The sequence below is a fragment of the Lipotes vexillifer genome, unplaced genomic scaffold (genome assembly GCF_000442215.2).
Source record: "Lipotes vexillifer unplaced genomic scaffold, Lipotes_vexillifer_v1.1 scaffold490, whole genome shotgun sequence".
NCBI classification, from domain to species: domain Eukaryota; kingdom Metazoa; phylum Chordata; class Mammalia; order Artiodactyla; family Lipotidae; genus Lipotes; species Lipotes vexillifer.
The window spans coordinates 3337158-3352072 of NW_006796397.1; the positions used below are offsets into that span (position 1 = coordinate 3337158).

Below are 14915 nucleotides of genomic sequence, written 5' to 3' on the forward strand. Positions count from 1 at the left end.
GCTGAACCTGTGCTCTGGAGCCCCTGAGGCCCAACGACTGAAGCCCGTAGGCCTAGAGCCCATGCTCCACAACAAGAGAAGCCACTGCAGTGAGAAGCCTGTGTACCGAAGGAAGAGTGTCCCCTGCTCGATGCAACTAGAGAAAGCCCGCATGCAGCAAGGAAGACCCAACACAGCCAAAAATTAATAAATAAAATAAATAAATTTATTGAAAAAATAAAAACAGTGACAGGCCATGTCTAAATGTAGGTCTTTGTCATTTATTTTTGCCAAAAATATGGCTATTCCTTTCTGTCTGCATCTATGGGCTTTTTTCTCATCAAGAAAGTGTTCTTCCCATCAAACATTTGATTTTTCTCCCATTTGTTTTGGTTTCTTCTTCATGAATACCTATTACCTTTTCTCGCCTTTATCTGTATCACCTACCTCTGACCTTTCTCTCTTCATCCTGGAGTGTCTCAAATAAACCTCATTATGTATTCAATATTCCTCCAGAATCAAGTTTTTCTTTATTGCCAAGGTGGATATTTTAATTCTGTGGTTGTATAATTTTTTTATCATTCCATTCCTCCTTTACTTCATTTGTAACATTCTATTGACTTTCCACTTCAGCCTGTTGTCTTACATCTTTCTTCTCATACTCTGGATGCATGTTTATAGAACATGCATGGCTATTTGTACTCTAAGGATGCAAGTAGTCTCAAAGTTTTCTTTTGGATCATGCTTTTCCTTTGAGTCTTTATGATGCCATTTCCTTTCCCTTGCTCTGAAATATTCTGTCACAGGCTCCATGTCGACTTTTTCCTCTACTCATAAGTAAGAGTCCTTACACTTAGTGTTTATCAGCAGACAAAATGTGTACATTTCCCTTGGTCCTATTCCCTACCCACTTGTATGTATGCAATTTCTTATTTCAATTTTCATGCCTACTAGGCATGCATCTACTGCTGTTTGCTCTACTGGCTTTTCCTACCCCACTGTTTGATCATCTGTTACTCTGAAATGATGGAGCACATGAAAAACTACAATATTCTCAGTGTGCACTGCTCTTAGGTTCATCTCCTCTCTGCCCCTACCTACAATGCTATACTAGATTGGGACATTTCTCAACATGCAGTCCACTCCCTCTTTCCTGCCCAGCTGTTTTTTGGAGCTCATCTCTGTGGATTTAGAACAAAAGGACAAGGTAATGGAGGTAAAGGGAGGAAGAGAGAAAGGTGATTAATACAATTCTGGCTGCCTCAAAAAGTGGTGCCTACCAGGTAAAGTGATAACCACAAAATTTCTAGTTGGTGTAGGCCCTTGATCTGAGGCAGAGTGCAAAGAGATAGATACTATGTATCTTATATCCTTTTTCAGACAGTGTCTGAATTATATGATAAAACTTGACTAGGCCTTGAAAGGAAGCCTAGGTAGGAATTTCTTTATCCAGCTCAATATTAAATTTAGGGATTTTGGGAGGCCCTGAACCAAGATGGCAGAGTAGAAGGATGTGCTCTCACTCCCTCTTGTGAGAAAACCAGAATCACAACTAGCTGCTGGACAATCATCTACAGGAAGACACTGGAACTCACCCAAAAAGATACCCCACATCCAAAGACAAAGGAGAAGCCACAATGAGATGGTAGGAGGGGCATAACTGCTGGTGGGTGACTCACAGACTGGAGAACACTTATACCACAGAAGTCCACCCATTGGAGTGAAGGTTCTGAGCCCCATGTCAGGCTTCCCAACCTGAGGGTCTGGCAACGGGAGGAGGAATTCCTAGAGAATCAGACTTTGAAGGCTAGTGGGATATGATTGCAGAACTTCGACAGGACTGGGGGAAACAGAGACTCCACTCTTGGAGGTTACACACAAAGTAGTGTGCGCACCGGGACCCAGGAGAAGGAGCAGTGCCCCCAGGGGAGACTGAACCAGACCTACCTGCTAGTGTTGGAGGGTCTCCTGCAGAGGTGGGGGGTGGCTGTGGCTCACCATGGAGACTAGGACACTGGCAGCAGAAGTTCTGGGAAGTACTCCTTGGTGTGAGCCATCCCAAAGTCTGCCATTAGCCCCACCAAAGAGCCCAGGTAGGTGCCAGTGTTGGATTGCCTCAGGCCAAACAACCAAGAGGGAGGGAACCCAGCCCCACCCATCAGCAGTCAAGTGGATTAAAGTTTTATTGAGCTCTGCTCACCAGAGAAACAGTCAGCTCTACCCACTACCAATCCCTCCCATCAGGAAACTTGCACAAGCCTCTCAGATAGCCTCATCCACCAGAGGGCAGACAGCAGAAGCAAGAAGAACTACAATCCTGCAGCATGTGGAACAAAAACCACATTCATAGAAAGATAGACAAGATGAAAAGGCAGAGGGCTATGCAGATGAAGGAACAAGATAAAACCCCAGAAAAACAACTAAATGAAATGGAGATAGGCAACCTTCCAGAAAAAGAATTCAGAATAATGATAGTGAAGATGATCCAGGACCTCAGAAAAAGAATGGAGGCAAAGATTGAGAAGCTGCAAGAAATGTTTCACAAAGACTTAGAAGAATTAAAGAACAAACAAACAGAGATGAATGATACAATAACTGAAATGAAAACCACACTAGAAGGAATCAATAGCAGAATAACTGAGGCAGAAGAACGGATAAGTGACCTGGAAGACAGAATGGTGGAATTCACTGCTGTGGAACAGAATAAAGAAAAAAGAATGAAAAGAAATGAAGACAGCCTAAGAGACCTCTGGGACAACATTAAACGCAACAACATTCGCATTATAGGGGTCCCAGAAGGAGAAGAGAGAGAGAAGTGCCAGAGAAAATATTTGAAGAGATTATAGTTGAAAAATTCCCTAACACGGGAAAGGAAATAGCCACCCAAGTCCAGGAAGCGCAGAGAGTCCCATACAGGATAAACACAAGGAGAAACACACTGAGACACAGAGTAACCAAAATGGCAAAAATTAAAGACAAAGAAAAATTATTGAAAGCAGCAAGGGAAAAAGGACAAATAACATTCAAGGGAACTCCCATAAGGTTAACAGCTGATTTCGCAGCAGAAACTCTACAGGCCAGAGGGAGTGGCATGATATAATAAAAGTGATGAAAGGGAAGAACCTACAACCAAGATTACTCTACCCAGCAAGGATCTCATTCAGATTCGATGGAGAAATCAAAAGCTTTACAGACAAGCAAAAGCTAAGAGAATTCAGCAACACGAAACCAGCTCTACAACAAATGCTAAAGGAACTTCTCTAAGTGGGAAACACAATGAAGAAAAGGACCTACAAAAACAAACCCAAAACAATTAAGAAAATGGTCATAGGAACATACATATCAATAATTACCTTAAACGTGAAAGGATTAAATGCTCCAGCCAAAAGACACAAGCTTGTTGAATGGATATGGATACAAAAACAAGACCCATCTATATGCTGTCTGCAAGAGACCCACTTCAGACCTAGGGACACATACAGACTGAAAGTGAGGGGATGGAAAAAGATATTCCATTCAAATGGAAATCAAAAGAAAGCTGCAGTAGCAATACTCATATCAGATAAAATAGACTTTAAAATAAAGAATGTTACAAGAGATAGGAAGGACACTACATAATGATCAAGGGATCAATCCAAGAAGGAGATATAACAATTCTAAATATATATGCACCCAACATAGCAGCACCTCAATACATAAGGCAACTGCTAACAGTTATAAAAGAGGAAATTGACAGTAACACAATAATAGTGGGGGACTTTAACACCTCACTTACACCAATGGACAGATCATCCAAAATGAAAATAAATAAGGAAACAGAAGCTTTAAATGACACAATAGACCAGATAGATTTAATTGATATTTATAGGACATTCCGTCCAAAAACAGCAGATTACACTTTCTTCTCAAGTGCACACAGAACATTCTCCAGGATAGATCACATCATGGGTCACAAATCAAGCCTCAGTAAATTTAAGAAAAATGAAATCATATCAAGCATCTTTTCTGACCACAATGTTATGAGATTAGAAATGAATTACAGGGGAAAAAAAATGTAAAAAACACAAACATGTGGAGGCTAAACAATACGTTACTAAATAATCAAGAGATCACTGAAGAAATCAAAGAGGAAATGAAAAAATACCTAGAGACAAATGACAATGAAAACACGATGATCCAAAACCTATCGGATGCAGCAAAAGCAGTTCTAAGAGGGAAGTTTATAGCTATACAAGCCTACCTCAAGAAACAATAAAAATCTCGAATAAACAATCTAACCTCACACCTAAAGGAACTAGAGAAAGAATAACAAAAAAACCCCAAAGTTAGCGGAAGGAAAGAAATCATGAAGACCAGAGCAGAAATAAATGAAATACAAACAAAGAAAACAATAGCAAAGATCAATAAAACTAAAAGCTGGTTCTTTGAGAAGATAAACAAAATTGATAAACCATTAGCCAGACTCATCAAGAAAAAGAGGGAGAGGACTCAAATCAATAACGTTAGAAATGAAAGAGGAGAAGTTACAACAGACACCACAGAAATACAAAGCATCCTAAGAGACTACTACAAGCAACTCTATGCCAATAAAATGGACAGCCTGGAAGAAATGGACAAATTCTTAGAAAGGTATAACCTTCCAAGACTGAACCAGGAAGAAATAGAAAAGATGAACAGACCAATCACAAGTAATGAAATTGAAACTGTGATTAAAAATCTTCCAACAAACAAAAGTCCAGGACCAGATGGCTTCACAGGTGAATTCTATCAAACATTTAGACAAGAACTAATATCCGTCCTTCTCAAACTCTTCCAAAAAATTGTAGAGGAAGGAACACTCCCAAACGCCTTCTATGAGGCCACCATCACCCTGATACCAAAACCAGACAAAGATACTACGAAAAAATAAAATGACAGACCAATATCACTGATGAATATAGATGCAAAAATCCTCAACAAAATACTAGCAAACAGAATCCAATAACAAAACATTAAAAGGGTCTTAACCCATGATCAAGTGGGATTTATCCCAGGGATTCAAGGATTCTTCAATATATGCAAATCAATCAATGTGATATACCATATTAACAAAGTGAAGAAGAAAAACCATATGATCATCTCAATAGATGCAGAAAAAGCTTCTGACAAAATTCAACACCCATTTATGATAAAAACTCTCCAGAAAGTGGGCATAGAGGGAACCTTCCTCAACATAATAAAGGCCATATATGACAAACCCACAGCAAACATCATTCTCAATGGAGAAAAACTGAAAGCATTTCCTCTAAGATCAGGAACAAGACAAGGATGTCCACTCTCACCACTATTATTCAACATAGTTTTGGAAGTCCTAGCCATGGCAATCAGAGAAGAAAAAGAAATAAAAGGAATACAAGTTGTAAAAGAAGAAGTAAAACTGTCACGTTTGCAGATGACATGATACTATACATAGAGAATCCTAAAGATGCCAACAGAAAACTACTAGAGCAAATCAATGAATTTGGTAAAGTTGCAGGATACAAAATTAATGCACAGAGCTCTGGGGCTGGGCCTGTCCCGCTGTCATGGAGCCTCCCGCCCGGCCGCCCGTGGCTGTGTGTGCCGTGCCCTCTGTGCTGCGGGTCAGCACGTGCACAGCCCCCGCCTCCCAGCAGCGCAAAGCAGCCCCCCGTTCCAGCCCCACAGAGTGCAGTGCCCTCCTGGCGGCAGCGCAATGCTGTGCTTCCTGAGGGGAATGGCCTTCATCCCCTTCCTCCTGGTGACCTGGTCGTCTGCCGCCTTCATCATCTCCTATGTGGTCACCGTGCTCTCCGGGCACATCAACCCCTTCCTCCCCTACATCAGTGATACAGGAACAACACCTCCAGAGAGTGGTATTTTTGGATTTATGATAAACTTCTCTGCATTTCTTGGTGCAGCCACGATGTACACAAGATATAAAATAGTAGAGAAGCAAAACCAAACCAGCTATTTCAGCACTCCTGTTTTTAACTTGGTGTCGTTAGTTCTAGGATTGGTGGGATGCGTCGGAATGGGCATTGTAGCCAATTTCCAGGAGTTAGCTGTCCCCATGGTACACGATGGCAGTGCCCTTTTGGCGTTTGTCTGCGGTGTTGTGTACACGCTCCTGCAATCCATCATCTCTTACAAATCGTGTCCCCAGTGGAACAGCCTTTCCACATGCAGCATACGGATAGCCATCTCTGCCGTTTCCTCTGCAGCCGTCATCCCCAGAGCTATAGGGACTTTCCTGGTGGAGGAGTGGTGAAGGATCCACATGCCAATGCAGGGGACACGGGTTCGAGCCCTGGTCTGGGAAGATCCCACATGCTGCAGAGCAACTAAGCCCGTGCACCACAACTACTGAGCCTGTGCTCTAGAGCCCATGAGGCACAACTACTGAGCCTGCGTGCCACAACTACCAAAGCCTGCGTGCCTAGAGCCCGTGCTCCACCACAAGAGAAGCCACCGCAATGAGAAGCCCACGCACTGCAATAAAGAGTAGCTCCTGCTCGCTGCAACTAGACAAAGCCTGCGCGCAGCAAAGAAGACCCAACGCAACCAAAAATAAATAAATAATGTTTCTTAAAAAAAAAAATTAATGCACAGAAATCTCTTGCATTCCTATACACTAATGATGAAAAACCTGAAAGAGAAATTAAGGAAACACTACCATTTACCACTGCAACAAAAAGAATAAAATACCTAGGAATAAACCTACCTAGGGAGACAAAAGACCTGTATGCAGAAAACTATAAAACACTGATGAAAGAAATTAAAGATGATACCAACAGATGGAGAGATATACCATGTTCTTGGATTGGAAGAATCAATATTGTGAAAATGACTATACTACCCAAAGCAATCTACAGATTCAATGCAATCCCTATCAAATTACCAATGGCATTTTTTATGGAAATAGAACAAAAAATCTTAAAATTTGTATGGAGACACAAAAGACCCCGAATAGCCAAAGCAGTCCTGAGCGAAAAAAATGGAGCTGGAGGAATTAGACTCCCTGACTTCAGACTATACTACAAAGCTACAGTAATCAAGACAATATGGTACTGGCACAAAAACAGAAACATAGATCAATGGAACAAGATAGAAAGCCCAGAGATAAACCCACGCACCTGTGGGCAACTAATCTATGACAAAGGAGGCAAGGATATACAATGGAGAAAAGACAGCCTCTTCAATAAGTGGTGCTTGGAAAACTGGACAGCTACATGTAAAAGAATGAAATTAGAACACTCCCTAACACCATACACAAAAATAAACTCAAAATGGATTAGAGACCTAAATGTAAGACTGGACACTATAAAACTCTTGGAGGAAAACATAGGAAAAACACTCTTTGACATAAATCACAGCAAGATCTTTTTTGATCCACCTCCTAGAGTAATGGAAATAAAAACAAAAATAAACAAATGGGACCTAATGAAACTTAAAAGCTTTTCCAGAGCAAAGGAAACCATAAAGAAGATGAAAAGACAACCCTCAGAATGGGAGAAAATATTTGCAAATGAATTAGCGGACAATGGATTAATCTTCAAAATATATAAACAGCTCATGCAGCTCAATATTAAAAAAATAAATAACCCAATCCAAAAAGGGGCAGAAAACCTTAACAGACATTTCTCCAAAGAAGACATACAGATGGCCAAGAAGCACATGAAAAGCTGCTCAACATCACTAATTATTAGAGAAATGAAAATCAAACCTACAATGAGGTATCACCTCACACCAGTTAGAATGGGCACCATCAGAAAATCTACAAACAACAAATGCTGGAGAGGGTGTGGAGAAAAGGGAACCCTCTTGCACTGTTGGTGGGAATGTAAATTGATACAGCCACTATGGAGAACAGTATGGAGGTTCCTTAAAAAACTAAAAATAGAATTACCATATGACCCAGCAATCCCACTACTGGGCATATACCCAGAGAAAACCATAATTCAAAAAGACACATGCACCCCAATGTTCATTGTAGCACTATTTACAATAGCCAGGTCATGGACGAAACCTACATGCCCAGTGACAGACGAACAGATAAAGAAGATGTGGTACATATACACAATGGAATATTACTCAGCCATAAAAAGGAACAAAATTGGGTCATTTCTAGAGACGTGGATGGATTGTGAGACTGTCATACAGAGTGAAGTAAGTCAGAAAGAGAAAAACAAATATCGCATATTAACGCATATATGTGGAACCTAGAAAAATGGTACAGATGAACCGGTTTGCAGGGCAGAAATAGAGATACAGATGTAGAGAACAAGCGTATGGACACCAAGGGGGGTAAGCGGTGGGGGGTGGTGGTGGTGGTGTGATGAATTGGGAGATTGGGATTGACATGTATACACTGATGTGTATAAAATGGATGACTAATAAGAACATGCTGTACAAAAAAAACAAAAAATAAGATGGTATTATATGCATTTTCTGTCATTCTTTCAGATGAAACATACATATTTACTAGAAGGATGATTTATTTATTTGACCAAATTTATATTCTCTTTCCATTCTTTTAACCTTACAGACCTAGTCAAATTAAGTCTTGACTTTTTGTTGTTGTTGCCCTTGGGTGGGTATTTATTTTTGTTCTACATTGATTTTTGTTTGTTTGTTTTAATATTCATTATCAGCTATGGGCTCACTGACAAAAAATTTGGAGAAAATTTTTTAAAAAATAGAAAAAATTCACTAATCCACACTACTATAAAACAAGACTTTAAATGCCCAGTAAAAGTTCACATATACAATAAAAAATAAAGAACTAAAATAAAATAAATTTACAGATTTTTAAGTTGTCAGACTTACTTGTTTGCTGGTGTGTTCAGTTTTCATCTTAGTTGTTTTTACGTTATGACTGCGGACTGAGGCTAAAAATAATCTGTCGAAATATCTAAACCTTGAGGAAGTCATCACTGAATTACAGCTGTGCTCAATAAGCACATTAGACCAACAGCAGCACAAGTGATTACCATGAGAGACAGCTGAGAACCAGGCGAGCTTTAGGTCAAAGAGGACAAATACGACAAGTGAGGTGAGAGAGTGCAAAATTTCTTCTCACTGCATAAGTAGAGAACTGAATGTTTGCTTTTATTATCTAAGTCATATAAATTCATACTCAAACCTATTTAGAAACAGAAAAGCTTTTGAAGCCAAAAGCTTTGGATGTTCTTAAAACATCTGATGGTTTAATTAAATCGATCCTGTTGTTTCCAAAACAATAAATTGTCTAAATCCAATCATTTAAAAATAAGAATTATACCTGGTCAGGGTCTGAGAATATAGTACTGTGTCAGTTTTTCATATCAAAGAAAACTGGTGAAGGGCTATTTGAAAACAGCCACTTTTCTTTCATCCAACTTCCTCTATAATTCCCTGTGTGTATGTGTGTGTGTGTGTGTGTGTGTGTGTGTCCTTTTTTTTTTTTTTTTTTTTTTTTCGATATGTGGGCCTCTCACTGTCGTGGCCTTTCCCGTTGCCGGATGCGCAAGCTCAGCGCCCACGGCTCCCGGGCCCAGCCACTCCGCGGCACGTGGGATCCTCCCGGACCGGGGCACGAACCCGTATCCCCTGCATCGGCAGGCGGACTCTCAACCACTGCGCCACCAGGGAGGCCCTGTGTGTGTCCTTTTGATGGGCTACAACATCAAGGTCGGAACATCAAGAATGAAGCAGATAACATAAAGAATGTGCAGTGCAGCCTCAAAGGAAAATGATTGTTCAACATTTGCAATTGACTAAAAGGGAAAAAATACTGAAATACATTAATTATTTTAGATCTATCCAAGTGTTCAAGCCACTAAGTAGATTCAAGGCTTCGTTGTTGCTTCTGAAATGGAGGCATCTCACAAAAAACATATTTTTGCAGTCTCATGACAGGTTGTCACTCTGCAACTAATGTGCAGAGTGGAAATATGGCATGTGACTAATGTGGAACTAATGTGGAACTATGTGGAAATATGGCATTGCAATGTTTATGAAATATCTATTTCTTATTGATTCTATGCTTTCAAGTTGAATTTTACATTTTCAATCCAGGAATCAATAAATTATGGAATTAATTTTTCATCGTAACTTTCTCACAGCTGGTGAATTAGGAATGTTCTGACACTAAACAGAAATGTAAATTGAATATATTTCTTTGTAGGCATTCTAGGGAGTAGTGAATCAGGGAGTTGGGCTGTTATAGAGTTGCCAAATATATTTGTGTATTCAGTTTCAATATATTTGGGTCTGAATCTTATAGACAGCCTTAAAAGCACAACTTAAACAGCTTTATCTGTTCCATAAATGAATGAATTGTGGTAATACATAAGCCTCCTGAATAAAAACTCATTATCAGGATTAACTGTTGAACTTTTATTTCTAGCAAATATCTCTCAGACAAATTAGTTAGTCCTAACCCAGAAGACCAAAGCTTGAAATAAATTAGTTCAAGCCTAAAAGTAATAAGGGTAAGAATTTTAATAAAAATAGAGGCCTCCATTGGTACTATTCATCTCATGGCTACTAACATTCAATGAAGTCTGATATGTTATCATTGAGACATAAGCCCGAAGGAACTTTATAAGTGAGAGTGAATGATACTTCAGTATTTGACTATATTTGTTAGTGCTTAATGGGTACCAGACATTGTTCTAGATGAAAGAGATTCATCAGCGAACAAGAGACAAAAATTCCTGCTCTTGTGGAGTTTACATCCCAGTGAGAGAAGAACAGCTATAAACAATAAACATAATAAGTACACACATTATATAGTATGTTAGACGGTGACAAATGCTATTAAAAAAACATACAGCATACAGCAGGCTAAGAGAGATCAAGAGTGGTTCCAATTTTAAATGAGGAAGTCAGGGTGGGTGGGCTTTACTGAAAAGATGACAGCTAAGATTTGAAGAGGAGAGAGAGTGAGTTATGAATATATCTCGGGGGAGAGCACTTCAGACAGAAAAGCTGATGCAAAAGCCTTGAGGCAGGAGCATGCCTGGCAGGTATGAGAAGCAGGAAGGGGGCCAATGTAGCTGGAACAGTAGAAGCAGGTGAGAGAGAGTAGTAGAAAAGGTTGGTTAGGTAATAGGGAAACTGGATCACATAGGGCCTTGTAGGTCATCATAAGGACTTTAGCTTTAATTCTGAGAAAGCTGAGAGCCATTAGAGGGTTTTAAGCAGAGAGGAGACAAAACCCATCTTCTGTTTTAAGAGGATTACCCTGGTTGCTATGTTGAAAAATACTTTAGGGAGCAAGGCATACATAAACAAGGAGACCTGTTAAGAGGCTAATGCAATAATCCAGATGAGAGTTGATAGTGGTTAAGACAAGGGAGGCGGTCAGGCTCTGGATATATTTTGAAGGTACAGGCAACAAGATTTCCTGATGGGTGAGATGGGGTAAATGAGAGGCAAGGTATTTAAATCTAACAATAGGAAAAATGTGAGTTATTAACAGAGATGGGGAAGACTCTGGGTGGTACAGCTTTGCAGGGTGGAAATTAAAAGTTGTCTTGCCATGTGAAATTTGAGATGTCTGTTAGTGGAAATATTAAATAGGCAGTTGTATATACCAATCTGAAGTTCAGGAGAAAAGTTAAGTCTGGAGATAGAAATTTGGGATTTGTCAGCATACAGATTACATCTAAAGCCATGAGTTCATGAGATCACCACAAGAGTGAATACAGCTGACCCTTGAACAACACAGGGGTTAGGGGAACAATCAAAAATCTGTGTATAGGGAGACTCAAGAGGGAGGAGATAATGGGATATATGTATATGTGTAGCTGATTCACTTTGTTATAAAGCAGAAACTAACACACCATTGTAAAGCAATTATACTCCAATAAAGATATTTAAAAATAAATAAATAAATATATAAAATATAGTAAAGAAAAAAACAATCTGTGCATAACTTTTGACTCCCCCAAAACTTAACTACTAATAGCCTACTGTTGACAGGAAGCCTTACCAATAACATGAACAGTCGATTAACATATATTTTATATAATATATTGTATTCTTACAATAAAGTAAGCTAGAGAAAATATTATTTAGAAAATCATGAGAAAACACATTTACAGTACTGTACAGTATTTATTCATACAGTAAATTTCCATCATCTGTTTACAAGATGAGTCACCTGTCAGTACCTACATCAATATTGTCTTACATGATACAAAACACTGTGGATGTTGTATGTATTACTAACACTAGACATCAAAACTGAAAAGATAATGTGAAAAATAAATTAATTTTTATTTACAAGTATAACAATTCATGCATTGGTAAAGAAGCAGCAATATGATTGTTCTATGGTAGCCTAATATTTTTGATACAATTGCTTCACAGTAACCTAGCCTATACACTAATGAATGAATCATTAAAAAATTTTTATGGCATACATTATTGCAGTCATATTCATAATACAATACTGGAAACACTGTTACTTAAAAAGATACACTTACTGTGATAATAGGCTGATATGCAGTTTCTCCAACTATGAGAAAGAGGCATACTGAACGGTAATATAACTCTTTGAAAGCAAAGTTATAGAACAGTAAGAAAACTAACACTATTAATTTTACATTAAATATCACTCATGTCTATGTAAAGATAGACTAATATTTATATATATTTTATGCATTTATGACATGCCTAATTTTTTCTTAATTTTTTCAATATTTCTAGGCTAACGGTTTGTGAGTTTCTTCAAATTGTCACAAATCTCCAAAAAGATTTCCAGTATATTTATTGAAAAAGTTCATGTATAAACGGACCCATGCAGTTCAAGGGTCAACTATATAGCCAGATAAGAAAAGAGGTCCAAGAATTGCACTTGGGGTGCTTCCAAGAGGTTGGGTATTGAGGGAAAAACAATAACAGATGTTGCAAAGTAGCCTGTGAGGTTACAGGAAAACCATGAGAGCATGGTGTGGGAAAGCCAAAGGAGAACGTGTTTCCAAGAGGAGGAAGTGATCAACTGCAACAAATGATACTGATTGGCCAAGTAAAATTAGTATTGAAACTGCTGAATTTAGCAAGGACCTTGACAAGAGCAATTTCTGCGGCATGGTGGAAATTTTAAAAAGCCCAATTGGCTTTTAAGAAAAAGCTGTAGAGGTAGGGATGTGGCCTAGACAACTTAGGTTTGAAGCCCAGCCCTTTTCTCACTAGCTATATCATCATGCCCAATAACTGAATCTCTATGAGCTCCAGTTTTCTCATTTTTTAAAATGAGAATAACATAAATTTTATAGCATCTATGGAGAATATTAATAGAATCATGTATGTAAAGCAGCTGGTATAGTACCTGGTACAGAGCAGGTTCTCAATAAGATTAGTTTTCCTTTCCCTCCCTATTCTGGTGAGTTGCCCAGAACTTCAGTACCCTCCCTAGAATGGACCCTTCTTTGCACTTGCCAGGTTCCCTACCACAACTGGAGTCTCTGCTCTCAACCCAGCCAAGTCTCCTTGTAGTATCACAGTTGGAGAGGGAACTGCTGTCCTGCACTCAGCCCACTGAGACCCTCCGATGCTTAATCTTGGATGTCTCCCCTACCCCTTTGCTATTAGCCTGCTCTGAAACATGAGGACCTTCCAAGGAGAGTCCTCCGGCCCACACCAGCTGCTGACTCAATTCCTTGAGCTCTCAAACCCAGAAGGTGTGGCTCCAGCCAGGTCCTGACTCTTGTAATAAGTTTTGTCGTGCCTTAACAAACTGTCCAGAGGCAGCAAAAGAGGGCACCAAATTATAATATCAGTTATAGGAAACTCCACACTTACAAAAGGGCTACCTTGGAATAATTAATCCACATTACAAGTGTGCACCAAAGGACTTTTTCCTGGAGCACTCTCCCCCATATTTTATAAAGTAAGACACAAATAGTTTTGCATTCTAGCCATTAGGCTCTAGGCAAATGGTGGCTTTTCTTTTTCTTTACTTTTGAATTTTTACAATTGTGAGCACCAGTGCCTAATAACTTGCTGAGCTTCAGTTAGGTCTGAAAAAAATGGAGTCCCAAGAGGAAATACAAAGTCCTCTATAAGTTACATTTACGGCCATTAATGAAAATGTATTTTTACCATAATTTGGATAAACCAGAGGTCACCTTGATTTTACGTTCACAGTGGTACTACAAGAATTGAGCCTAAATTTAAGAAAATTGTGAAAAATCAACTGCAGGCAACTCAATCTAACATGAAAAATCCCTCTGCTTTTTCTTAATCCCTTACCGGTTGGAGCAAATTTTACGCTCTAAAGAGCGAGGCACGCCGGGATGTGGTTCACGGGGTCTGCGGCTGCGCAGAAGCCCTGCGAGCAGAGGGGGCCGAGGCGGCCGAGCGCAGAGAACACGCTTGGGCTTCCTGCTCCGCCCGTGGAGCTTCTCATGGAAGGCTCTGGAAGTGTGGGAGCAGCGGAGCTGTCCTGGACGCCGTGCTGATCAGGTGTGTTTGCAGGCTTGGGGATGAGGCTGCTGAGAACATGGTTCTTCGCGTTTTTCTTTCTTGGTTCTTTTCCAGTGTGGTTTTTCCTCACACATGCCGAGATCAGATCTTTACCTCAGGGCTTTGGCGGTGAGAAAGGATCCTCCCCAGCCTTTTCTTCCTTGGGGAATCGTGTGGAAAGGGGTTTTCTTGGGTTTTTCATGTAGGATTGTAGAACTGCCTCCTTTTCCGAAGCTCTGTCTTCCACCCCCCGGACTTATATTTGACTTCGGGCGGTGTTCGTAACCTCTTCCCTCCTCCCACTCCCAAGAGCGGGAGAAAGTCCTAAAAAGAATCGAAGAGTGGCTTCCCTGGTGGCGCAGTGGTTGAGAGTTCACCTGCCGATGCAGGGTACACGGGTTCGGGCCCCGGTCCGGGAAGATCCCACATGCCGCCGAGCGGCTGGGCCCGTGGGGCATGGACGCCGAGCCCGGACCGCCGGG

The 14915-nt window shown here is 40.0% G+C and overlaps 1 pseudogene; it reads left to right on the top strand.

Annotated features, from left to right (window-relative positions):
• Positions 1 to 5692: 5692 nt before the first annotated feature.
• On the top strand, positions 5693 to 6247 carry LOC103079552 (DNA damage-regulated autophagy modulator protein 1 pseudogene; annotated as a pseudogene).
• The last annotated feature ends 8668 nt before the right edge of the window (positions 6248 to 14915 follow it).